Raw genomic sequence first — 25,719 nt, 5'->3', positions numbered from 1 at the left:
CGCGGGCCTGACAAGAGAGCAAGCAGCTATGGCAGCAGCAGTGGCTGGTTTCAGCCTCCCTTTCTCCTCCCCCATGGCAGTCCTGGGCGGCACATCCGGGCCTCAGCTGCCTCATTGCTGCTCCTCTGCCTCCCTTCGCGTTCGCTTCAGTCCCCCACAGCAGGCGGGACATGGAGGAACAGGCCCATCAAGCTGCGCCAGAGGAACTATAATAAAGTACGGGGAGAGTTCAGAGGGGGTCGGGGAGGGGGGATGTCCTGCCTGCCTTGGGGTGGGGGGGGGGAGTGGGGATAAGGAGTACAGGAGGAAGGAAATGAAGCTTGACATGGGGAGAGAAAGAGACAGAGCAAAGATGCTGAAGGAGGAGGGAGCACAGGGACATGGAATAATGCTGGAAAGGGGAGGAATAAAGATACAGAGATGTGATACTTAATGGAAGGGGAGGAAATGGTACACATGGATATTGAAGAAGAGAAGAAATGTTATGTACTTTGGGGGGCCCTGCCTACCACTAGACCACCAGAAGGGGAACAGGGTACAGAGCCTGGCAGGAAGGGGGGGCATGGTGCAGAGCCTGGCAGGGAGAATTTGGTTCAGAATGGGGGTTTTTTTTTTCTTGTTTTCATCTAAATCTAGGGTGCGTCTTATGGAGCAAAAAATACGGTAGCCTTCTGGGACAGTATGTTTCTGATAAAGGTCTTCATGAAGAATTACTGTCTTTGATACCTCTTAAAAGACAAACTCAAGGTAAAGATATCTAGCAATTTTTAAAAAAATTTTTATTGTTAGGGAAATTGGCATCGCTACAGATGGAGCACCCAGTATGACAGGTAAAAATAAAGGCTTTGTTACCCTCTTCAAACAAAATGTAGAGCATAATGTTTTTATGTTTCATTGTATTGTTCATCAGGAAGTGCTATGCTCGCATACATTTCCCATCAAAGTTGTAAAGGTGATGAATTTGGTAGTAAAAATAACCAAATAATGGCAAAAGGGCTTAATCACTGACAGTTTTGTACTCTTCTCGAAGCAGTAAACAGTCAATATTCTGACCTCCTTTTGCACAATAACGTTTGTTGGTTAGCCAAAGGAGCAGTTCTGAAACATTTTGCTTCATGTCTTGAACATATTGAAACTTTTTAAAGTAAAAAAAAATACGAATATCCAGCGTAAAGTGATGAAGAATGGTTACAGAAATTTTACTTTGCTGTTGATAAAATGACATATATAAACCACCTGAATCAGAAGCTACAAGGTAGAGGTAATGCTGCAAATACACTTCTGGAAACCATTCTTTCCTTTGAATGACAGCTACTTTTGTTTACAAAAGACTTAAAAAGTGGAAATCTGTTTCATTAGAGACTTTTAAAAAAATCATTTGGAAACTATTGGAAGTGTCATTGATAGCAAGTTCTTTCTGGCAGCTATTGCAAGAATACATGATTTATTTACTGGTCACTTCAAAAATTTCAGAGATGAGAAGTCCACTCTTCTTGACAAAACTACTTGTGGTGAATGTCAATTGAATACATTTTTTGCTCTTTCCAAAAACTGAAAGAGCTCAGTTTGAACTACAGCTAACAGATTTGAAAAGCAAAGCTGTGTAGTCTTCAAAATTTACATCTTTACAAGCAGAGCTAGGAAATCTAGAAAGAGAAAAAGTGACTTTAGCCATGAATCACAAATGGATGAAACTTTCCATCTGTTGAAAGCAGGACCAACTGATTTTCAAAATGTGAAACTGCCTTCCAGACTAGAGGGGCCCAAAAAATGTATACAAATATCTGCATCAAAGCTTTATTACTAGATTTATATAGACATCATATTAAGTGGTCATCATTATCATCCAGACACTTCTGATTTTGGCAAACTACTGCACGAACATTGATTACAGTGTCCACAAGGATTGAAGTGTGTGTACAATTTTTGGGCCCCTCTATATTGCCAACTCAAAATAGTAGCATTTGGAATTTTGATGATGTTTGGGTCCACTTATTATTGTGAGCAGACATTCTCCAATATGAATGATATGAAAAGCAAGCTTAGAAGTCATCTTAAGGATGTTAACCATGGAATCCTGTTTAAAATTGAAGACTTCCAACCACTTGCCAAACATAAAACAACTGAGCAGAAATGTAGTGTATGTTACTTGAAGTTTTGTTTTTGTGTTAAATGCATATATACCCATATCGCATTAAAAATCATCTCTCAAACCCCCTTTCGTTATCCATTGTGGCTGTTTGTAAATCTTGGGTCAAACATTTAGGATAAAATGACTCTTTGCTTTAAAAAAAAAGAAGGTTGCTTACCTCTGGTCCAGCAAATCCCTGTCTCCTCCCTCCCTATGGTCCAGCAACTCTGTCTCCTCTTTCCACCTTATGGCCCAGTAATTCTTTATCTCCTCTCCCTTTCCCTTCACCCTTCTGTTGCAGCAACTTCATGATCCCCCCCCCAAAACAAAAAAGTGCAGCTTCAATATTGAACAGGACAGTGGCTTGTTTATCTCCCTCAAAGTTCTCAGGAACCTGTTCTATAATACCCCAGTGTAGATCTGCAAAGGAATGTTGAAATTGCATACAATGGGGAACCATAGGAGAACTCAGATTGAATGTTTATTCTGCTTTTATGTTCTAGGAGACAAATTTTTATAGTCCTCTGGGCACGCCCCACATATACAAGGGCAAGTTATTACATATATAACCCATGATGATTTAAAGTGAATGATGGATTTTAAAACGTAAGATTTATGAGTACGTGGATGGACCCACTCATTTGATTCAATGGTGTTTTTACAAATATCACATATGTTGTTGTCGCACTTTTTATGATACCCGTTGTAGCCAAGGCTCTTAGTCTCTAGTCCATCACTCACTGCTGCAGTTAAAATGGGCTTAGTATGTGGGAAAGATCCATGTAAGAGCACTCTAAGGCCACTTTTTACTGCAGCTTCATAAAAAGGCGCTTCTTTATCTGAGGCTTTGAATTTTGTTCTAAGCAACAGTCCCATTATAGGAGGCCTGATGATAGCTTTGTAGGTGAGAATGCTTATTTTTATCCTGAAGAAATAGGATTCCTATTTACAAGTTAGTGATTTCTTGTTGCTTTGAGCTACATTTAATTAATGGTTTGCTTCCTGGTAAAGTGAATTTGCTACTAAGAGGAAGTGCTAATGTTATCTATTAGTGTGACTACCTTCTTCTTAGGATTAATACAAGTTGGTTTACCAGAGAATGACACGGTGACAAAATTCATGCTAGGTACAGTACTTGGAATCTGGGTTGGTCACTGTTGGAAACAGGATACTGGGCTTGATGGACCTTTGATCTGACCTGGTATGGCAAGTCTTATGTTCTTATGCATCAAATTTTGGATATAAGATCTCGTACTTGCAGTAGTAGCATTTCATTACAATGTGCCTCATAATTTATTACAGATACATTGAACAGCAGTTTTACCAGCATGAAGAATACAAAACAACAATGTTTTTATCTTTTGCAGCCTAAGATATAAAATTAATGATAGAAGATAGAGCGTGAACCCCTATTCCAGAGCTGTAACTTTACAATATTTTATATACTGTACATCTCATCTATAGAGAGGGTCCCACTGCGGAAAGTAATAACACAGCTGTACGCATGATTAAATTAAAAGCACTGACTAATGCTACAGAGACTCTAATGTTAATGTGAAACCAGAGTAACCTTCTTCAGGGAAACTGGTCCCCAGGCAACTGCTTGCTGTCAGCCTAATAGAAGCCTGGTTAGGGGGAAGGGTAGATCTGAAGAATTGAAAGAGGGAAGAAACGCGGCAAAAAAACCACTCCAAAGAAAAGAGGAAACCAAGAGACAAGGAATAAGAAATATATGAGAAAAACGGAAGAGCAAAGATTAGAGGAATGTGTGCATGGAAGCAAGAGGTCAGCATAACCCTGATTTCTCTGTAAAGTTCCCCAATACACAGCTAAAAGCCAGTTAGAATTCCTCAGCCAGCTCTTAAACAGTGATGGGGTCAGGATAAGCTGGTCTTCTCTGATCTGAACTCAGCACAGGATTACACAAGCTTTGTTTTCTGAACTATCCTTTCCATCCCTTTGGGATGTACACGGTGTATAGCTTAGCCAGATGCAGTAGGCATGATAATACCAAACAGCTTCTGATAGGATTTGAAAGCTAAAGCCATCAAATTGTCCTTCTCACAGATGGATCATTTCCTATCTGTCACATCCAATCTTCTGCTTATGGAAAATAAGGTATAAAAATTTCATTGTTGACTGACAATGTTTTATGATTTTTTTTTTCTTTTCCTAGCTCTCAGGATAAAAATCCTTGATGATGTCCACTTTGAAAATGAAAATAATGCTTGAATTTGACTAGGTAGTAAGTTTCATTATTTCTTAGCTCAACTACTAGAGATATGGTAAATAGAGAATGACACGGTGACAAAATTCATCACCTTTCCCGTCCCCACGGATAACCGCGGGAAACCATCTTCATGTCATTCTTTAAGGAGAGAGGGAAGAATCAGAGTACGAATGGCCACAACCACTGACCCACAAGCTTTGCTTTGAAGAATGCTGGTAAAACTGCTGTTCAATGTATCCGTAATAAATTATGAGGCACATTGTAATGAAATACTACTACTGCAAGTACGAGATCTTATATCCAAAATTTGATGCATAAGAACATAAGACTTGCCATACCAGGTCAGATCAAAGGTCCATCAAGCCCAATATCCTGTTTAACAACAGTGAACAACCCAGATTCCAAGTACTGTATCTAGCATGAAAACAGCTGCAGTCTTGGCAGTCATTTTCAGCACTGAGAGAGAATGGGCAGGAGCGAGCAAGAATCGCTCCTGCCCCAATGACCCGCTAGACCGCCAAAGAAACAAGATAAGCCTGGGGGTGCCACTGAGTCCAGGAAGGAGGTGGGTCGTCACTCTTTAGGATTGGGAGGGAATAAATATATGGTACAGATACAAAATCCATTCCGAAAACCAAAAAGCTCCAAAAACCAATATATGCCTAGTTCCAAGGATTTTGGATAAATGTTCTTGTACCTGTACTACTACTTTATTTTTTTAATTTATTTAAAAAATGTATAGCCCACTTAAACCTAAGCATTTCTATAGTGCTGCTAGATGTATACAGCACTGTATGGTAAATATGTAAAAGGCAACCCCTGTTCAATAGAACTTACAATCTAATTAAAACAGACAAACAGGACAAATATGCATTAAGGAATTTCTCACAGAGGGAAAGATAAAACAGACATGGGTACTTTACAGGTTAGTGAGAGTTAGGAGTTAAAAGCAGCCTTGAAAAAGTGGTCTTTTAGCCTAGATTTGAATACTGACAGGCAGTCTGTTCCAGGCATACGGTGCAGCAAGATAGAAAGGATGGAGTCTGGAGTTCAAAGTAAAAGAGAAGGGGAGACAGAGAATTGGTAGGAACTCAATTAGTAGAGCAAACTGCATGCTTCAAAATGCCTAAAAGCCACTATTTTAGCTCAAAAATTTATTGTAAGACCTAGTTTTTTTAAAAAGTAAATTTAATAACACATTTACATAATTTATCATTCAAGCCAAATTGAAAGAAATACCATGAAGAAAATGAACAGGTTATTTTGGTGCAAATTCTTTCAATAATACATTTGATACACTTATCAAGGTCAACATATTTCTTTTTTCCTTTGTTCCTGCTGGCCAGCTAAAAATTGATCAATTCTGCATTCAGAAAACACCTGTTTTCTTTTGAGAGCAGCAGATGCCAAATAGTTAGGTGAGCACAACAAAGTAGGGAAAGAAAGCAGTGATACCATGCCTCAACTGAATTATTTGATCTAGGTAGATTGTTCAAAATGCGTTCATTGTTGTTCCAAACTCACAATGAAAAAAATCCTTCCCTGGGTTGATTTCATCGTATTCTGCCTAGATATGTGCCTACTGAAACCCATGGGAAGAGATCAGAGCACCAATGGAATGAGTATAAATGGAAAAAAAGAAGAGGTCTCAAGACAGAACCCTGAGGTGCATAGATGGACTTATAGTGGAATAGTAGTGGAGAAGAATACAGCACTGCATACACTAAAAGTTTAGTTAATAGTTTATACAATACTTGCCAGTGGTAGACTTACTCAGAAGTTTACAGCACAAAAATACAAAAACAAAAAGACAGAGAAAAGAGAGAAATGGAAAATTAAAAAAAAGAGAGAGAGAGAGGGAGGACAGAAGTGTATTCCTTGTTCCCACCAATGGTACATTCCAAGCCCCTCCCCAAACTAGGTTAAAGTGGAGTGGAGGAGTAGCCTAATGGTTAGTGCAGTGGCCTAAGAACTGAGTTTGATTTCCACGGCAGCTCCTTGTGACTCTAGGAAAAAGGAGATATTGATGGCTCTGGTAAGACCTCATTTAGAATATTGTATACAGTTCTGAAGGCCGCACCTTCAAAAAGATATAAAAAGGATGGAATCAGTCCAGAGGAAGGCTACTAAAATGGTGCTTGGTCTTCGTCATGAGGCGTATGGGGACACTTGGCGTATGGGGATCCCAATCTGTATACTTTGGAGGAAAGGCAGGAAAGGGGAGATATGATAGAGATGTTTAAATGCCTACATAATGTAAAGTGCATGAGATGAGTCTTTCATTTCAAAGGAAACTGCAATAAGAGGGCATAGGATGACATTAAGAGGTGATAGGCTCCAGAGTAATCTAAGGAAATATTTTTTTACAGAAAGGGTGATAGATGCATGGAAAAGTCTTCTGGAAGAAGTGGTGGAGACAAGAGACTGTCTGAATTCAAGAAGGCATGGGATAGGCATATGGGATCTCTTAGAGAGAGGAAGAGATAATGGTTACTGCAGATGGGCAGACTGGATGGGCCATTTGGCCTTTATCTGCCATCGTGTTTCTATGTCACTTAACCCTCCAACGACCCAAGTACAAAATTACCTGTATATAATATATAAACTACTTTGATTGTAACCACAAAAAGTTGGTATATCAAGTCCCATCTCCTTTCCCTCAGGAATAAATAGGGCACCATACATTAAACATTAAACTTCAGTAGTAATGGGACTTCAGCTGCCAACATCTCCTTTATTGAAATCAATTTAGCCACTATCCATTTATCCTGTATATCACTATTTGTTGCTGACAGTATTTTTACATAGAGGAGAATGGAGGAATTAATTTTCTGTTCACCTCTTCTGCCATTGGACAGTTACTCAATCCTGGGCCTGCTTAATCATTGGTGCATAAAGTAGCAAATTGGATTTAAAAAGATCTGAAAATGAAGTTAATAGCTCTTAAAATCATATACAGTACAACCAAACCCTTCAAAATTACAATAACAAAGCTTAATTTACACTCAGTAAGTGTATATTAACAAAAGTTATAGAAACCTAGGAAATGGCAGCAGCTGCTCTATATGGCCTAACCAGTCTGTCCATCCTCACCAATTGCTCAGCTCAACCATGCTTTCCTCTCCCTCAGGGATCCTCTGTGCTCGTCTCGGGATTTCTTAAATTCATAAACTTGGGGAATTATGCACAATGTGGAATTCAGCACAGGGACCAGGAAACTACAAGTGGATCGATTTTTCACTCCATCAAAAATTACAAAGACTAGGGGACACTCGATGAAATCACAGGGAAACACTTTTAAAACCAATAGGAGGAAATATTTTTTCACTCAGAAAATAGTTAAGCTCTGGAACGCGTTGTCAGAGGTTGTGGTAAAAGTGGATAGCGTACCTGGTTTTAAGAAAGGTTTGGACAAATTCCTGGAGGAAGAGTGCATAGTCTGTTATTAAGACATGAGGGAAGCCTCTGCTTGCTCTGGATTGGTAGCATGGAATGTTGCTACTCTTTGGGTTTTTGCCAAGTACTAGTGACCTGGATTGGCCACAGTAAGAATGGGCTATTGGGCTTGATGGGTCAATGGTCTGACCTAGTAAAACCCAGGCCTAGGAAGTGACATCAGAAGAAGAGCCAACGCTGGTGTGAGCAGCAGGTTGGAGTTGTTAAAGAGGTACAGAGAAAGGTTGCGTGTGCATGGCAGTAGGGGGTGGGAAAGGAGCGGATGGAGTTGGGGGGCACCTCTCACCCTCACTATGCCACTACCCCATCCTTCCTTCTTTTATGTCAAATGAAGGATTCTTGCCCACTCCCTCCAATCCTGCCTAGCAACACTTCTAACCCTTTTTTTTCCAGTTGAAAGTGGCCACTTTCTGTGTATTTATATCTTGGGGGGGGGGAGTTAAAGATCTCAATCATATTTCCCCTGCCCCAGCTTGTTTTCCAGTGTAGTATAAACAAGAAGCACCATGGAGAAGAAAGAGGGAGAAATGTTGGATAAAGGGTGGAGGGTAGGGAGAGATCGTGCATGGGTAGAGAGAAAGAACTGTTGCACGTGATAATGGAGGGGAGGAAAGGAGAGATGCTGCATGGAGGGGAATAAAGAGGTTTGACCCAGGGAACAAAGCAGGGGGTGAGAGAGAGATGGTAGACACTGGGAAAGAAAAAATGTTGGATATGACAGTAGAAGGTACTTTAGATTTGAATATGTCAGATTTGAAATGTGCATCCTGCCAGAACTGATGTTAGACAGTGAGCATGAGTTCGAACCTAACAGAGAGGAAAAGGATTGGACAATTTCCTGCTGGAAAAGGGGATAGAGTGGTATAGATAGAGGATTACTGCACAGGTCCTGGACCTGTTGGGCCGCCACGTGAGCGGACTGCTGGGCACGATGGACCTCAGGTCTGACCCAGCGGAGGCATTGCTTATTTTCTTATATTTTTAATTTTGTTTGCACCATAGTAACAGTGTAGGGTTAGAGAGGGCAAAGTGTGTGTGTGTGGGGGGGGGGGGGGGAATGACTACAAAATATAGAAATATGGGGAGTATACAAAATTTAACACCTCTGTGTCTGGAAATATCACAATGGAATGTATCACAGAGAACTGAACTTATAATTATTCAAAACAAAAATACTTTAAAATAAAGTGCAGAAATACATAAAGTGCTCAGACCAAACCACCAATGTGCTCAAGGGTACAAGCATCGGTCGCTACGAGACCACACCGCCAGATAAAATAAATATACTGCAGCAAACATTATCCAGATAAGTAACAAACGTGTTTTGTTTGCTGCAGTATATTTATTTCATCTGGCGGTGTGGTCCCGTAGCAACCGATGCTCGTACCCTTGAGCACATTGGTGGTTTGGTCTGAGCACTTTATGTATTTCTGCACTTTATTTTATAGTATTTTTGTTTTGAATAATTATAAGTTCAGTTCTCTGTGATACATTCCATTGTGATACAAAATAAACCTGCCAGGACGTTTGAAAAAAGGGCCCAATTGGACAGGAAAAGTGAATCAAATTGAAACATTTTCTCCTTGAATCAGGCAGCACTAGTACAGGCCTGCCTGGAAGCTGGCTCTTCCGTGGAGCTTTGGTGAGATGGATGATGTCGGCCCACTGGGGGCGGGGCTTACCAACTTTCAGATTTTCAATGCAAACAAAACAACTCTGTAGGCGTAAGGAGCTTCAAAGATGAAAAAAGTCTCCGTACTCAGCTGGAACCCAGCCTTGTAACCTTTCCAGAAGAGAGATGACAAATTTCTGCAAACTGGCCCTTTTGTGGAGGTAGATAATGTCGGCCCACTAGGGACAGGGCTTACCTTCATTCAGACTCTCAGTCTGAAGTGGTCTTCATAAATATAAAATCTGATGAAGCATAGATGCCTCAATTTAAATATAATCCTAAACAGCTTTTTCACCTGAGGCTCCTTAGTTAAAGCAGAATATAACACGTTCCCTAGAATCCTAGCTATTATGTCATTTCAATTTTATTGATTGTATGTATTTTATCTTGTTGTGAACCACTTTGAACCTTTTCTGGTATAGCAATATACAAAAATAAATTATTATTATTCTATTGGTAAATCTCCTTTCCTACACACAAAATTGTCTCCCATTGCTGGATATGAAGTATAAAGCATGCTATGGAGTGTTGACCTAGAGGAGGAGCAGTAGCAGAGTCCATTGACCTTCCAAGGAGGCTTTTGTAATTTTGTACAAAGCAGCTGATGTTATAGCCTTAATAGGAGTGGCGTAATTGCATCATGCTTATGAGAATGCTGGGCTAATCTGCATGGAATGGCTATGATTATAACGCTAACATCAATGAGAACTCAACTACATTCACTTAAACATAACGTGGTCCAACTAGCAGCAGCATGAAATTGTTTAAACAGGAATATCCCATACAAGACTCTTAGATCAGTGTGTCTGGAGGTTTGGATAGGAAGCTCACAAGTTTTGGTGGTTGTCTGAATTATTACAAAGTTTGGTCATAAGACCTACTGTATTTCTCGCTCCATAAGACGCACCCTAGATTTAGAGGAGGAAAACAAGAAAAAAAACCATTCTGGACCAAATTCTACCTGCCAGGCTCTGCACCCAGCCCCACACTCCTTGCCAAGCTCTGTACCCTGTCCCCCCTCTGGTGGTCTAGTGGTAGGCTGGGACAGGGCAGGCAGGCCTAGTGGCTGGCAGTAAGGTAGGGACAGGGCAGGCAGGGGCAGCCCCCCATGTACCTTTTTTACTTTTTAAAATCCTGGCAGGGCCCCCTGTACCTTTTTGTACTCCCCTCCCCCACCCTGTGTACCATGTTTACTTTTTTAAAATCCTGGCAGGGCCCATCCCGTACCTTATTGTACTCCTAGTGCTTTCCTTGGTGGCTGGCTCTGGCAGCGACCTTTTTATACTCCCGGCACTTCCCCCGCTGGATGGCTGCGGCAGTGAGAGGCAGAGCAGAAAACAAGGCAGGTGCAAGCTTTTCACGTGCCTGCCTGGTCCCATGCCACTGCCTGAATGGTTGCCGTCAGTTCTCTCAGCGGTGCGGGACCAGGCAGGTGCGTGAACAGCTCACGCCTGCCTTTTCACCACTTTGCCTCTTGCTGATGCAGCCGTCCAGTAGGGGAAGTGCTGGGAGCACAAAAAGGTACGGGGGGAGGGGGTTGTGATATTCGCTCCCTAGGATGCACCCTTATTTCTGCCCACTTTTTGGGGGGAAAAAGTACATCCTATGGAGCAAAAAATACAATAAATGTGTATACTCTGGAGGAGAGGAGGGACAGGGGAGATATGATACAGATGTTTAAATACTTGAAAGACATTAACATAGAACCAAATCTTTTCCAGAGAAGAGAAAATGGTAAAATTAGAGAGCATAATTTGAGGTTACAGGGAGGAAGACTTAGGACCAATGTTAGGAAATTCTTCTTCACGGAGAGGGTGGTAGATGCCTGGAATGCCCTCCCGAGGGAAATGGTGAAGAGGAAAACAGTGATGGAATTCAATAAAGCATGGGATAAAACTAGAGGATCTCTATTAGAAAATGAAGGATGTAAATTAAAGAACTAAGGCCGGTATTGGACAGACCTGCATGGTCTGTGTTCCATATATGGTGTTTCGGTATAGGATGGGCTGGGGTGGAGCATGAGGATGTCACTGGCCCAGACTTTAAGGCAGATATCCTGCAAAGAACAGGATAGTTGGATGGGCTGGAGTGAGCTTGGATGGCAACTTCAGCATTTGGAACCTAGGACAATACCAGACTTTACAGTCTAGGGCCCAGAAATATCAAAGAAGAGACAAATTAATCTAATCATCTAATGTACTTTTTAATGGATATAACTTATGGGCAGACTGGATGGACCATTCAGGACTTTATCTGTCATCATTTACTATGTTAATATGTAAGACAATTTGAAGGGGGTCCTTGGTGCCAGCTTATATGGGACTTCTAAGAACCAAAGAGGATGATAACATCTGGAGTTGCCTAGCGGTGAAGGTGATTGAAGCCACCCCTGTTGGCAATATGCTTGGGACAGATAGAGAGGATAGTGGTGGAAAGAAAAGGCAGGAACAATCTGGCAGGGAAAGAGTTAGTATTGGTTTAAGTATGACAATATATATATGCTTACCTATCCAAAATGCTAAATGAAGCCAAAGACAGCTGCCATTTGATTATCATCATCTGTGTCCCATATATGGCAAGACGGATCGGGATGGGGGAGTAGACTTTGATGGCAACCCCAGTGCAATAAAATGTTAATTTGAGCACTACAAAGAGACAAGCTTGGTTAGTATCATTTTAATGGATAATGGCAGATATAATAGATCGGACTTGAGTTTCATACATTACCCTTAGGTGGTAGGTGAATTCCAATGGTCTCAGTTGAACAGATGGTGTAGTAAACTGCTTAGGCTGAACCTCTTAGTGGTTAGAATTGACTAGAGCCCTCTGAGAATGGGGCATTGCACTGCGTTTCTCTCCCAGGACAAGCTGGAATTCCCAGGCTAGAAGCTGGAGGGAAAGCTGAGAGCTCATGAAGTGAAATGTTACCTCTTTAGTTTCCTCCTGAGGACTCAACTAAAGCAGTGCTAAGGAGGTCTAGAAAGAGGACTAATTCATAATGTACGTGGGGGTCTCATGGGCAGTTGTGGAAGGGCGTAATATATACCCTGTTATTAGGTATATACAGGACCACCTGATCCTCCTGTCCCATGAGGCTATATGATAAATGCAAAGTGTTAGCAGTGCAGATCAAGAATGATAATATGAATAATATGAATAATATGAATCAGTTAAAATCTGTGACACAGCTGCAAGTAAGCAAGCAGCTAAAAAGGCAAGCGTTACTAAGCAGACTAGCAACCAATAATTACATTTAAATATTCCCTTTCTCTGAACTGTTGGTCAGGAGACATGCTAAATTTCAAGCGGATGACTTAAATGCTGAAGGGATGTATCAGCAAAAATAAAATCTGGTGCAGCCAGTTTGCAGTTTATAGTCATTATCTAGGTCAGACCGTACTGATTTTTACACTGAGTCCTGACTGATATCTTAGCATATGATAGTATTTGCTCCAGATCACAGCTCACACACATTTTTGACCTAGGCTTCTGAGTTGCTATTACATAAGAATATAAGAGTTTCCAACAGTGGCCAAACCAAGTCACAAGTACCTGGCAAGATCCCAAAGAGTAAAGCATATATGTTGCTTATTCTAGGAATAAGCAGTGGATTTTCCCGTGTCCCTCTTAATAATGGCTTATGGACTTTTTCTTTTAGGAAGTTAGTCAAACCTTTTTTTTTAACCCCGCTAAGCTAACTACTTTCAACATATTCTCTTGCAACAAATTCCAGAGTTTAATTACATGCTGAGTGAAGAAATGTTTTCTGGTTTGTTTTGAATCTTCTGCTTAATAGATTCATTGCATGCCCCCTAGTCCTAGTATTTTTGGAAAGAGTGTACAAGCAGTTCACATCTACCCATTCCACTCCACTCAGTATTTTAAAGACCTCTATCCTATCTCCCCTGGGCTGTCTCTTCTCCAGACTGAAGAACCCTAGCCGCTTTAGCTTTTCCTCATAGGTAAGTCATCCCATCCCTTTTATCATTCTTTTCTGTACCTTTTCTAATTCTGCTATATCTTTTTTGAGATGTGGTCAGTAGTGTAGTAAGGGGGGGGCAGACCTCTCCGGGCACCATATTGGTTGGGGCACCGGCACCTCTCCTCCTCTCTGCTCCTAGTCCTCCCACATTATGCACACCATTCATTCCCCCTGTGCTTCTAACTCTTTTCCAGCAGAAACAGCAGCGCCAGCATTGGCTCTCCCTCTGAAGTCACTGGGACCAGGAAGTGACATCAGAGGGAGAACCAAGGCTGGTGGTTAGAATGTGAATACAAGAAAGCTCTGAGGGCCACCAAAAGATTTCATGCTTACACATTTAAGCCTATACTAGTTAAAAACATCATTGAAAATTCTGTTTTTTCATCACACACTCTTCTGTGTTTTAGGAAAACGTTGGCATGGCTTCTCTAGTTTTATCATACCATTACATCTAAATATGAAACCTGACCTTTGACCTGTACAGTGGCCATATGTACATATGACACAGGCAGAGTAAGCCCTACACCTACATTACTGACCTTCATCCACGCTTGGCCTATGGTAATCCTATTTTCAGACAAATGGAGGACTTTGGGGAGACCACTGGTCTAAGACAGTGTAGTTACTTACTTGTAACGTAGGTTCTCCGTGGACAGCAGGATAGTCAGCCCCAATGGGTGTTGTCCCAATAGCTCCCAATGTGCGGATAAGCTCTCCAATAGCTCAGAGAGATTTTTTTTCTGAGCATGTGCAGTGCCCAGGCCCCACTGGGCATGCCCGAGCCCTACCCATTTCCCCCTGCTTCCCCCTAATCCCCAGGATGTTCCTAGCTGTGGCCGGGTTGGCCGTATGGGGAGACGGGTGGGTTGTGTGGCTGATTATCCTGTTGTCCACGGAGAACCTACGTTACAGGTAAGTAACTACACTTTCTCCTAGGACAAGCAGCATGAGTCAGCCACATATGGGTGACTCCCTAGCCGAGGGATGTACCGACTGGATCTGCGCCTTAGCGCTCTGTGCATCCCTCGCCTGGCTGTGGAGGCCGAGCTTGGCAGGGTAATCAGGCGAAGCAGGTGAAGTGTGGCTGACTCATCCTGCTTGTCCTAGGAGAATCTAGGTAATCAAGCAGTTTGAGCCCACCATCCTAATGTAAGTGGATTTTAAACTCGCACAACTAGGGTTCTGCTGGTTCTGACTGCAAAGGGAGAGCAGCAGAGGAGGAAACTAACAGTAGCACTGCCTCCTCTTCTCGACTGGATGATATTCCATCTTTTCTCTCTCCTGGCAGCTGGCTTACCAGGGCAAAAATGTACTTTGGAAGCCATTATAATTAGTACTGTACATGTGCCAGGATTCTGCATAAATATTTGAGCCCTAGACATGTGTCTAATTTGCATGTTCTATTTTATCCTCTACTGCAGTGGATCCCAACCCTGTCCTGGAGGACCACCAGGCCAATCGGGTTTTCAGGCTAACCCTAATGAATATACAAGAGAGAGATTTGCATATAATGGAAGTCACAGGCATGCAAATCTTCTCCATGTATATTCATTAGGGCTACCCTGAAAACCCGATTGGCCTAGTGGTCCTCAAGGACAGGGTTGGGAACCACTGCTCTACTGCACTCTCTCAAATTGTAGTTCCTCATCTACTCTATTCCTTTTCTATTTTTTTTTATGATTTCATATTGTTAAAACCGCTCTGAAATACCCCTCTGGAGGACGGTAAACTAATTTTTAATACACCTAAACCTGTGCCTTAATCCTGCCCTGTGACTTCTGTTGAAAATTGGCGCGAAGTCGGCAGAGGGCAGTTTGAAATGTCTAACTGGAAAGACTGTGGCAGCTTTTCCTGCCACGTCCTGATTTTCTGTTTATAGCCCCCCAAATTGTTACTGGCGTCCTTGTTCCGGCCGACCTTGAGAGCGATGGGAGGTTAAGCAGGACACGACTATTGGCAGAGCATGGGCCTGGGAAGAATAATAGTGCAAACGCGCGCTCCTACCTTCAGTCTGGCAATGACGCGGGACTTAGTGGGTAAAACACGGATCCCGCGGATCTCTGCCGCACGGCTTCAAAGAGAAAGCGGTCGTGGCACGGGGTCCGCAGGGGTTTTCGGGGTTTGACTTTAAACTCCCGCTCACCCTCGAGGGAAGCAGATTTTTTTTTTTTTTTTTTTTTAAACCTGTGCGGGTTTTCCCAGTCCCGAGAACTACGAGGGAGAGGGCAGAAGTGAGAAGGAAACAGATTGCGACTAAGGAACCACCTCGATTCCAAAACGATCCTTTTTTTCAGAAATCGGGTCGGAACGAAATCAACCCATTTGTATCTAGGGTTATTTTTGACGTCACTTTGGACTAATCGCCGCAGTTTAGGCTTAAATAGCTATAATCGCGCGTTCCATCTACCAGAGTGTGGGAGTCTCCCCAGGTCGAGTTCGATGCCCTAATTTCCCTAAGTCTATTTAAAGAGACAGTATCCCAGATAGCTATCGTCCACCTCTCTCCCTCCCCCACCGCATGTTCCACCTCCCCAGGGAATGGACCCATCTTAGGGCAGCTGCTCCCAGACCCGGCGCAGGGAACGCAGGGATCTGGTCCTCTCCGATCGCCCAAATTCCGGGAGGACCGATACAAGAGGAGAGTCCGAGGTGAAGATTGGGCGGGGACTATTTTACTTCAGAAGGCGAAAAGCCAGACTTCAGCTCAAAGGAAAAAAAAAAAAAAAAAAGATCTAGAGGAGGACGGTGGATCTCAGAGAAAACGCTGTTCCCGCCTCTCGGCCCAATATTAAAAAAAAAAACCCAGAAAGTGAAGCGCTGCTATTCCTGTCTTCACAGCGCTTCATCCCCGTTAATGACATCAGTGCGCTCCCCTGGCAACTCGCTGCCATCAGAGGAGCATCGCCAGGCAACCTGCGAGGCAGCGGGCGCCAAGCTTGAATCGCTCTCATTTTAAGGAGACCTCTCCCCCCCCCCTCCCGATAAATAATGAACCCGCTCAGGAAGTAGAAGCGAGCGCCCCGCCGCCACCCCCCACCCCCCGGGATGGCTGCGGAGAGAAGCATCATCTGAGCTCCGAGGTGGTTCCTGCAGGTGAAGCCGAAGCCAACCCCAGCCTCAGCCTCCCAGTTCCTTCATCCGGCTACACGGAAAACACTCTGAGCTCTGGTAATGCTCTCGGGGAGGGGGGAGGGGGGACTGATTCGAATGTAATGCCATTTATGCAATGGAGAAAGGGGGTGTCTGGTATGGGTGTAATGTTGTCTATGAACTGAAGGACGGGTGTCTGATACGGGTGTAACGTTCCTATACGTATTGGTAAAAAGAAGGCGTCTGATACCGAGTGCAATACTATGCACTGCAGAAAGGGGGTGCGAGACTGGCTATGAATTGAAAGACGGGTGTAATGTTCTCTGTGTGCTGGTAAGAAGGGGGGTATCTATACAAGCGTACCGAAGTGGAGGGGCTGGTGTCAGTGTTACTGCTCTCTACTAACGGGGAACTCGGGAGTCCGATACGAATGTAATCCTGTCTGTGTAGTGGAGGAGAGGTGTGTGATGTGTGTATGTGTAATGCCCTATTCTGTACTGGAGGACGGGTTGATAATACGGGCGCAATGTTTTCTGTGTACTTGTGGTTGGGGGGGAGAAGTGTCTTATAGAGATATAATGCTCTTTATGTACTGGAGAAAGGAGGGGGGAGGGACTGATATACTTTCTATGTACTGTTACAGGTTAGAGAATGACACGGTGACAAAATTCATCACCGTTCCCGTCCCCGCGGGAAATAATCCCATGTCATTTTCTAGTGTCTATTACTCTATTTCAACCTCGGTCCTTCTACACCAGCGTTCTTCAAAGCAAAGCTTGCGGGTCAATGGCTGTGCCCATTCATACTCTGATTCTTATGTGAGCCAAGGATAATGAAGCCATTGTGACATCACTGATGTGATTGGCTCTTAGGCACTGGTGGAATGAGGCATTATGACATCACAATATCTGCTCTGGATACCAGAGACTATCATTCTGTAGTGTCTATCTCAACTTCAATCCTTCTACACCAGCATTCTTCAAAGCAAAGCTTGCGGGGCAGTGGTTGTGGCCATTCATACTCTGATTCTTATGTGAGCAAAGGATAATGAAGCCATTGTGACATCACTGATGTGATTGGCTCTTAGGCACTGGTGGAATGAGGCATTATGACATCACAATATCTGCTCTGGATACCAGAGACTATCATTCTGTAGTGTCTATCTCAACTTCAATCCTTCTACACCAGCATTCTTCAAAGCAAAGCTTGCGGGGCAGTGGTTGTGGCCATTCATACTCTGATTCTTCCCTCTCTCCTTAAAGAATGACATGAAGATGGTTTCCCGCGGTTATCCGCGTGGACGGGAACGGTGATGAATTTCGTCACCGTGTCATTCTGTCTGATACGGGTATATTGTTCTCTATGTACTAGAAAAAAAGGGTGTCTGATACCTATGTAATGCTCTATATCAGAGATCAGGTATGTACTGGAGAAAGGAGGGGGAGGATCTAGGAAGAGTGTACTGTTATCTAAGTATTAGAAAGAGAGTGTATGGAGGGCGGGAAGGGTCTGATAGGAGTGTGATTTTTTTTGTTTTACAGGTTTCTAATACTGTTTCTCCCGGGGAGGCTGAAGGTGTAATGTGTTCTCTGTGTACTGGGGGGAAAGGTGTCCGATACAGCGGTAATACATTCTGGAGGACGGGGTGTCTGGTATGACTTTAATAGTGCTTGAAGGCTAGTGACTAACACTGTATAGACAGGATACAGAGTTGAGCTTACGTTGCTGGTGCTGGTGTCTTCCTTGGTGTGTCTAATGCTCTGTGGCAGGAGACTATTACCGGAAGTCCGGAAGCTTTCACATTGCTCTTTTACTGAACTTGTAAGCGCTGTGGTCATTGGGGAGGCTGCACGTCTGGGTCTGGTACCTTGCGACGGTAATAAGAGCTTTGGGAACTGTGCAGGCAGGAAGAACAATAGACTTCTTAAACTAAATAATGCTAGCTTCAACCCAATTGATACGTTCTCCATCTTTGTCTTCCCCCTTTGTTCACTGATAGCAAGCGCATATTTGCATATAGAATCTATTTGTACCTGTATCTGCATTCCTCCTGTTCGTTTCTGCTCACTGGAAGCCTTAATCCCCCCCCCCCCCCCCTTCCTTGCATAATAGCCAGCTCTGTGGGTGCTTGAGCGTTCACAGTATTGATCAAACTCTTAAACTGTGCCCAGGGAGGGGTAATTTCCACCATTGGATTTAGCACCCCAAATTATTTTGCATAAAGTTGGCTCCTATGTCTGCCTGGATATGTGTGGAGATGTCATTAGATTGGTTTAAAGGACAAGATGGCACATCAGCAGATGAATCCAAGTGATCAAAAATCTTGCTTTGTGCTCCTGCTAGGATGTACTGAAAGCAGAAGACAACAAAGGTGTAAAATATTAATTGAACCGTCCGAACAGCTTCTCAGTTTCTCCTAGAAGTGTCAGTCACTATTCATGAAACTGACAGCCACAGAACAGGAATATTAGAATTTCTGATTTTTCATATTACAAAGCCCAAGTGGGTGGGAAGTAGTATGGAAATTCAGCTTCCCACCAGCAAGTTTAAACTCATTGGACAATGAGAGGGGAGCAGGGCATTATGGTGTGGCCCATATAGAATGACACAGTGACAAAATTAATCACCATTCCTGTGCATAACCATGGGAAACCATCTCCATGTCATTCTTTAAGGAGAGAGTGTAGAATCAGATTATGAATGGGCAGAGCCACTGACCCTCAAGCCTTGCATCGAAGAACGCTGGTGTAGAAGGACTGAGGTGGGGGATAGACATGAATGTCAGTCTCTGGTATCCAGAGCAGATATTGTGATGTCATAATGCCTCATTCCACCAATGCCTAAGAGCCAATCACATCAGTGATGTCACAATGGCTTCATTATCCGATATTTGGCTCACATAAGAATCAGAGTATGAATGGGCAGAGCCACTGACCCTCAAGCCTTGCATCGAAGAACGCTGGTGTAGAAGGACTGAGGTGGGGGATAGACATGAAAGAATGCCAGTCTCTGGTATCCAGAGCAGATATTGTGATGTCATAATGCCTCATTCCACCAGTGCCTAAGAGCCAGTCACATCAGTGATGTCACAATGGCTTCATTATCCGATATTTGGCTCACATAAGAATCAGAGTATGAATGGGCAGAGCCACTGACCCTCAAGCCTTGCATCGAAGAACGTTGGTGTAGAAGGACTGAGGTGGGGGATAGACATGAAAGAATGCCAGTCTCTGGTATCCAGAGCAGATATTGTGATGTCATAATGCCTCATTCCACCAGTGCCTAAGAGCCAGTCACATCAGTGATGTCACAATGGCTTCATTATCCGATATTTGGCTCACATAAGAATCAGAGTATGAATGGGCAGAGCCACTGACCCTCAAGCCTTGCATCGAAGAACGCTGGTGTAGAAGGACTGAGGTGGGGGATAGACATGAAAGAATGCCAGTCTCTGGTATCCAGAGCAGATATTGTGATGTCATAATGCCTCATTCCACCAGTGCCTAAGAGCCAGTCACATCAGTGATGTCACAATGGCTTCATTATCCGATATTTGGCTCACATAAGAATCAGAGTATGAATGGGCAGAGCCACTGACCCTCAAGCCTTGCATCGAAGAACGCTGGTGTAGAAGGACTGAGGTGGGGGATAGACATGAATGCCAGTCTCTGGTATCCAGAGCAGATATTGTGATGTCATAATGCCTCATTCCACCAATGCTTAAGAGCCAATCACATCAGTGATGTCACAATGGCTTCATTATCCGATATTTGGCTCACATACGAATCAGAGTATGAATGGGCACAGCCACTGACCCTCAAGCCTTGCATCGAAGAATGCTGGTGGAGATAGACACTACAGAATGACACAGGATTGTTTCCTGTGGGGATGGGAACAGTGATGAATTTTGTTAGCATGTCATTCTCTACATGCCTCTGAGGCACAGAGTCCTTCCTTGTTCCTCGGATGCAGCTTTCCCTCCCATTCACCCCTTTGTGCCAGAGTTTAGGTTTAGGGACATGCTGGGCCATGAGATTGTCACAGCTGAAATAATCCTGAGCTATTTATTTATTTTTCTATACCATTCTCCCAGGGAAGCTCAGAATGGTTTATATGAATTAATTCAGGTACTCAAACATTTTTCCCTGTCTGTCCTGGTGGGCATACAATTTATCTAATATACCTGGGGCAATAGGGAGATTAAGTGACTTGCCCAGGGTCATAAGGAGTAGCGTGGGTTTGAACCCACAACCTCAGGGTGCTGAGGCTGTAGCTTTAACCACTGCGCCACACAGGGTATTTGGCTCATCAGGTGATGAGCAGTTATTTGGAAGTGTGCTCAAGTGAACTGATGGCTACACTTTGGGTCAGGTGACCTGGAAAGGGGGCATGGAGGTCCACGCCTACCCCCCCAGGCCCTTGCAGACATGGCGGGACCAGGAGACCATAATCAGGTCTTTTCAAGTTGCACTATGTTTGTAGCATGGGAGGTGTTGCATTGTTAATTGTTTATTCAATTGTGTTTCCTTAATAAACAAAGCTGCAGCCAGGTTTTTCCAACAATAAGTGTCTGCTGCTTAATTATTGTAGTCTCTATTATTCAAGATTGTCTAAGGTTTTATATTGATAAGGGTAGAAGGAGCACTGGTAATTTAAGGGTAAGAAAGGGGTGGGCTGAATGGGCACAACTCAGCCATTCCAGATCCATATATTAACAAAGTTTATGTCTTATGTAAGAAGAACTAGCTTTCTACCATATTTATTCAGGTTGGTGCATTGAAGGTACACGAGATAGCAAGAAAGCAAATTGGGAGAGAGAAAATAACTAGCTGTCACCTACTACTCTCTGGATCACACTGAAATAGCGGTAAACACCCAGTCCTGCTTTCTTAATACAAATGTTGCCTCCTGTGGTCTTATTCTTAATTCACCTTTCTGTTATTAAGAATTATTTCATGTTTGTATGTCATTTCACTTTCCTTGAGGAATGCAGCCAGGTTCTCATATGTTAAGCCTGAAGTCATAACGCCATTATAAAGAACCATGGTGAGACCTCATTTGGAATACTGTGTGCAATTCTGGAGGCCACACTACCGAAAAGATGTGCTGAGAGTAGAGTCGGTGCAACGGATGGCCACCAGGATGGTCTCGGGGCTCAAGGATCTATCGTACGAGGAAAGGCTGAAAAATTTGCGGCTGTACTCACTCGAGGAACGTAGGGAGAGAGGAGACACGATCGAGATGTTTAAGTATATTACCGGCCGTATCGAGATGGAAGAAGAGATTCTCTTTCTCAAAGGACCCTCAGCCACAAGAGGGCATCTGCTCAAACTCAGGGGCGGGAAATTTCATGGCGACACCAGGAAATATTTCTTCACCGAGAGAGTGGTTGATCCTTGGAACGAGCTCCCAGTGCAGGTGATCGAGGCAAACAGCATGCAAGAATTTAAGAGCAAATGGGATGCCCGTGTGGGATCCCTTAGAGGGTTAAGCCAAGGGAACCTGTCACCAGGAGTGGGATCCCTAGGATAGTAGACTTGGGGGTGGGTCAGTAGAGTGGGCAGACCTGATGGGCTATGGCCCTTATCTGACGTCATCTTCTATGTTTAATTGCCATACTGGAACAGACCGAAGGTCCATCAAGCTCAGTATCCTGTTTCCAATAGTGACCAACCCAGGTCCCAAATAGCAATACCGATTTTATGCTGCTTATCTTAGAAATAAGCAGTGGATTTATTTCCCTACGCCATCTCAATAATAGCCTATGGACTTCTCTTTTAGGAAATTATCCAAACCTTTTTTAAACCCCACTAAGCTAACTGATTTCGCCACATTTCAGAGTTTAATTTCACATTGTGTGAAGAAATATTTTCTCTAGTTTGTTTCAAATCTACTATGTAGTAGCTTCATTGCATGGCCCTTAGTCTTAGTATTTTTGGAAAGAGTGAGCAAGCGATTCACATTTAGTCTTTCCACTCCACTAAGTAATTTATAGGCCTCTATCATATCACCTCTGAGCCATCTCTTCTCCAAGCTGAAGAGCCCTAGTCACTTTAGCCGATCCTCATAGAGAAGTCGTCCCAAACCTTTTATAATTTTTATCGCCCTTCACCTCAATTTTGCATTGAACTTTAACGCAGAGCAGCCTAGAAGTCCCCAATTTACTTAGCTGAAGGAGATTTAAAGAAAGTTAAATAGTAGTTACGTCAAAATAAAATAATAAAAAAAATTAAACAGAAACTATTGTGCTATCAATGTTTTTTCCAGGATGGCTCGAGCAGGTATGAGGTAATTTTCTGGGCGGAGCTAAGTCATCCTTACTCTACCCCTTGTCACTCATTGAACCACTTTAGCACTAACTTGAAGGTTCAAAAGCAGGAGCAGACAGGGGCAATGGAACACTTTTTTGGCGGAGGAGTGGAGGTGAAACAAGCCAATCTCTGCCCCATTTCCAGGCCTCTGTGCAAGAAGAAAGTTGATCGGCCATGACCCCTGTGACTTACTTCATTCTACTGTCTATGAGAGGGTATGTTCTTGTATTTTGACCAAAAGAGTGTTCTGTTTTATAACTTCTTTGTTGTCAAAGAGTCACATGGTATTCAGGAGTCATGGGCTGAGTATTGCTAAGTCAAGCCAGTGCAGGAGGGAGCAAATATCTCCCTGTGCTCTTTCATGCCTCAAAAGTTAGAATCTTCCTTCACTGCTATAAGCTTCCCTAGCCTATGAAACCCTCCCTCTCCTCCCCCCAAAAAAACCCTTGTGTGGTTCCAAAAGGATAAAATAAGCCCCTGGTTTCTGAAGATTTTCTTTGATCTCTAGACCCCTGTATCTTTTTAAGATATAGAGGTAAAGGCGTCAGGGATTTACATACCACCTTTCTGTGGTACAACCAAAGTGGTTTACATTTAGATATGTAACAATAACATAACATAGTAGATGAGGGCAGCTAAAAATCTAATAGTCAATCCAGTCTGCCCAAAAGATAAATTCATAGTATATGATATACCGGTAAGAACTTGATTTGTCCTTGCCATTTTCAGGGCTTAGACCATAGAAGTCTGTCCAGCACTGGCTCAATCTTCAACTACCATCGAAGCCCATTCAGATCTGTTTAGCCATAATTAGGGCACAGGCCATAGAAGTCGGCTTGGCCCTAGCCTTATTTTCCCCCCCCCCCCCCCTAAGCACAACTAAAGTTTTGTTCTGATCCCATTCTCTGTCTATAATCAGAATCCTTTGTGCTTATCCCATGCATTATTGAATTCTGCTACTGGTTATGTCTGACTCCACCACCTCCTGCAGGAGGGCATGCCAGGCATTCACCACCCTCTGTGATGGGGAAAGTATTGGTGTGATATCTTTCAAATCCCCTCTTAGGTTAAGTCACTCCTCAATATATTTTTTCATCTTGTACCTGGTCAAGGGTCATTAGTTTCCATAGTGGGATTGGAGCTATTGTGCCTCTATCTATTAGCATTTATTTATTTTTCAAGACTGTTCTCCCAGGAGAGCTCAGAATGGTTTTATATGAATTTATTCAGGTACTCAAGCATTTTTCCCTGCCTGTCCCGGCGGGCTTACAATCTATCTAATAATGTACCTGGGGCAATGGGGGGGGGGGGGATTAAATGACTTTGCCCAGGATCACAAGGGGCAGTGTGGGTTTCAACCCACAACCTCAGGGTGCTGAAGCTGTCACTTTTAACCACTGTGCCACCCTGAAGGAGGCAGCAGCACACTGGATGTGTATAGAAATATACAGGGGTTGAGAAAAACAGCAGGGTGCAGAGGCAGATGCACTATTAAGGATTGTGCATAATGGTAAAATGCTCAATTTAACTGCTTTCGGTGTATTCTGGATGTCGTCAGTCATATCCTTATTGTTCCCACAGTCTTTTATCACTTTAATAAGACTTCTGAAGGGGTTTGTGTACAGGTTTTGCCTCCTGGAGTGGCACCATCATCTTCCATTCTCCAAGGGCACCGATTGTGTTCCGTCCATTTTGCAATCATTTAGCGACCCCGACTCAGTTCACTAACCTTACTCCCGATCTGATCTGTGCATGCAAATGAGGGAGAACGGCATTTAAATATAGGAAGGCAGGAATTCACTAAAGAAAATGAGGGACACCGACTGGGCTGGCTAATCAAAAAATAAGTGACTGCTGAGGTCCTTTCCAACTGCCCTGCTCTCTGCTGCCCTGACTCTCCTCTTGCTGCCCTGCTCTCTGCCCTGACTCTCCTCTTGCCATCCTGCTCTCTGCCCTGACTCTCCTGCCCTTCCCTGCAGTGCGAGCCTGTGGTTTTAACCCGTGGGTTTAAAGCAGGTTAAAACCTGCTCATGAAGTAAAGGCTCATGAAGTAAAAATACTGTATTCAAAAGCTCTGTAAGCATGTGCAGACCATCTACAGGCAAAGAAGATGGTCTGCGCATGCTTCGGGATCGCTGTTCAGCGATCCGTGTGGTCAGTTGGTATGATTCTGATCACTCCCATTTGCATGCGATCGTGTCGTGAATCGGGCGGCCGGCAACCTCACGGATCGGATCGCTATCGGATCGGATCCGTGAGGTTAGTGAATCTAGCCCCAAGTGTGTATACTTTGGAAGAAAGGAGGGAGAGGGGAGATGTGATAGATGTTTAAATACCTACATGGCACAAATGCACAGAAGACGAGTCTCTTTCAATTGAAAGGAAGCTCTGGAATGAGGGGACATATGATGACAGTGAAAGGTGACAGACTCAGAAGTAGCCTGAAGAAATACTTCTTTAAGGAAAAGCTGGGGAATTTGTGGAATGGTCTCTCTGTGGAGGTGGTGGAGACAATGACTGTATCTGAATTCAAGAAAGCATGGGATGAGTAAATAGGATCTCCAAGGGAGAGCAAGAGAGAGTAGAAGGCATGGAAGGGCAGTCTGGATAGGCCACATGGCCTTTGTCTTCATTTTTCTGTGTTGCTATGATATCCAGTGATCGTTTGGTCCAAACTGACCCAGTGAAGAAAAGAATTGCCTGCTTTTCTCTGCTTAAAATGAATTCTTCCAAAAATATATAAACTGACATCACATTCAAACTGTTAACCTAAAATATGGATCGTGACCAACAATTTATGAGTCGCTCAGAAACGTGAAACTCTTCAAAGAAGGATCACACCCCCTT

The 25,719-nt window shown here is 43.3% G+C and overlaps 1 protein-coding gene and 1 long non-coding RNA gene across 4 annotated transcripts in view; one reads left to right on the top strand and one right to left on the bottom strand.

Moving 5' to 3' along the window:
- Positions 1–956: 956 nt before the first annotated feature.
- LOC117363479 lies at positions 957–12,299 on the bottom strand. The gene is made up of 3 exons (XR_004540070.1): positions 12,217–12,299; positions 11,996–12,134; positions 957–1,646 (listed from the first exon to the last, which is right to left on the bottom strand). It is a non-coding gene; the product is annotated as an uncharacterized LOC117363479 (long non-coding RNA).
- Positions 12,300–15,710: 3,411 nt separating this feature from the next.
- The window catches only part of PAK6 (p21 (RAC1) activated kinase 6), a 74,452-nt gene continuing 64,443 nt past the window's right edge, over positions 15,711–25,719 (top strand). For 2 of the 3 annotated variants that reach the window (XM_033952335.1, XM_033952333.1), the window contains exon 1: positions 15,712–16,639. The gene's annotated coding sequence lies outside the window, so the exon portion shown is untranslated. Of the gene's footprint in view, positions 16,640–25,719 lie in introns of all 3 variants that reach the window. The other variant, XM_033952334.1, reaches the window with a different exon arrangement.

The sequence above is a fragment of the Geotrypetes seraphini genome, chromosome 7, assembly GCF_902459505.1.
Source record: "Geotrypetes seraphini chromosome 7, aGeoSer1.1, whole genome shotgun sequence".
In the NCBI taxonomy this organism is placed as follows: Eukaryota; Metazoa; Chordata; class Amphibia; order Gymnophiona; family Dermophiidae; genus Geotrypetes; species Geotrypetes seraphini.
The sequence above is the reverse complement of the archived record's forward strand: the minus strand, read 5'-3'. Positions and strand labels throughout refer to the sequence as shown.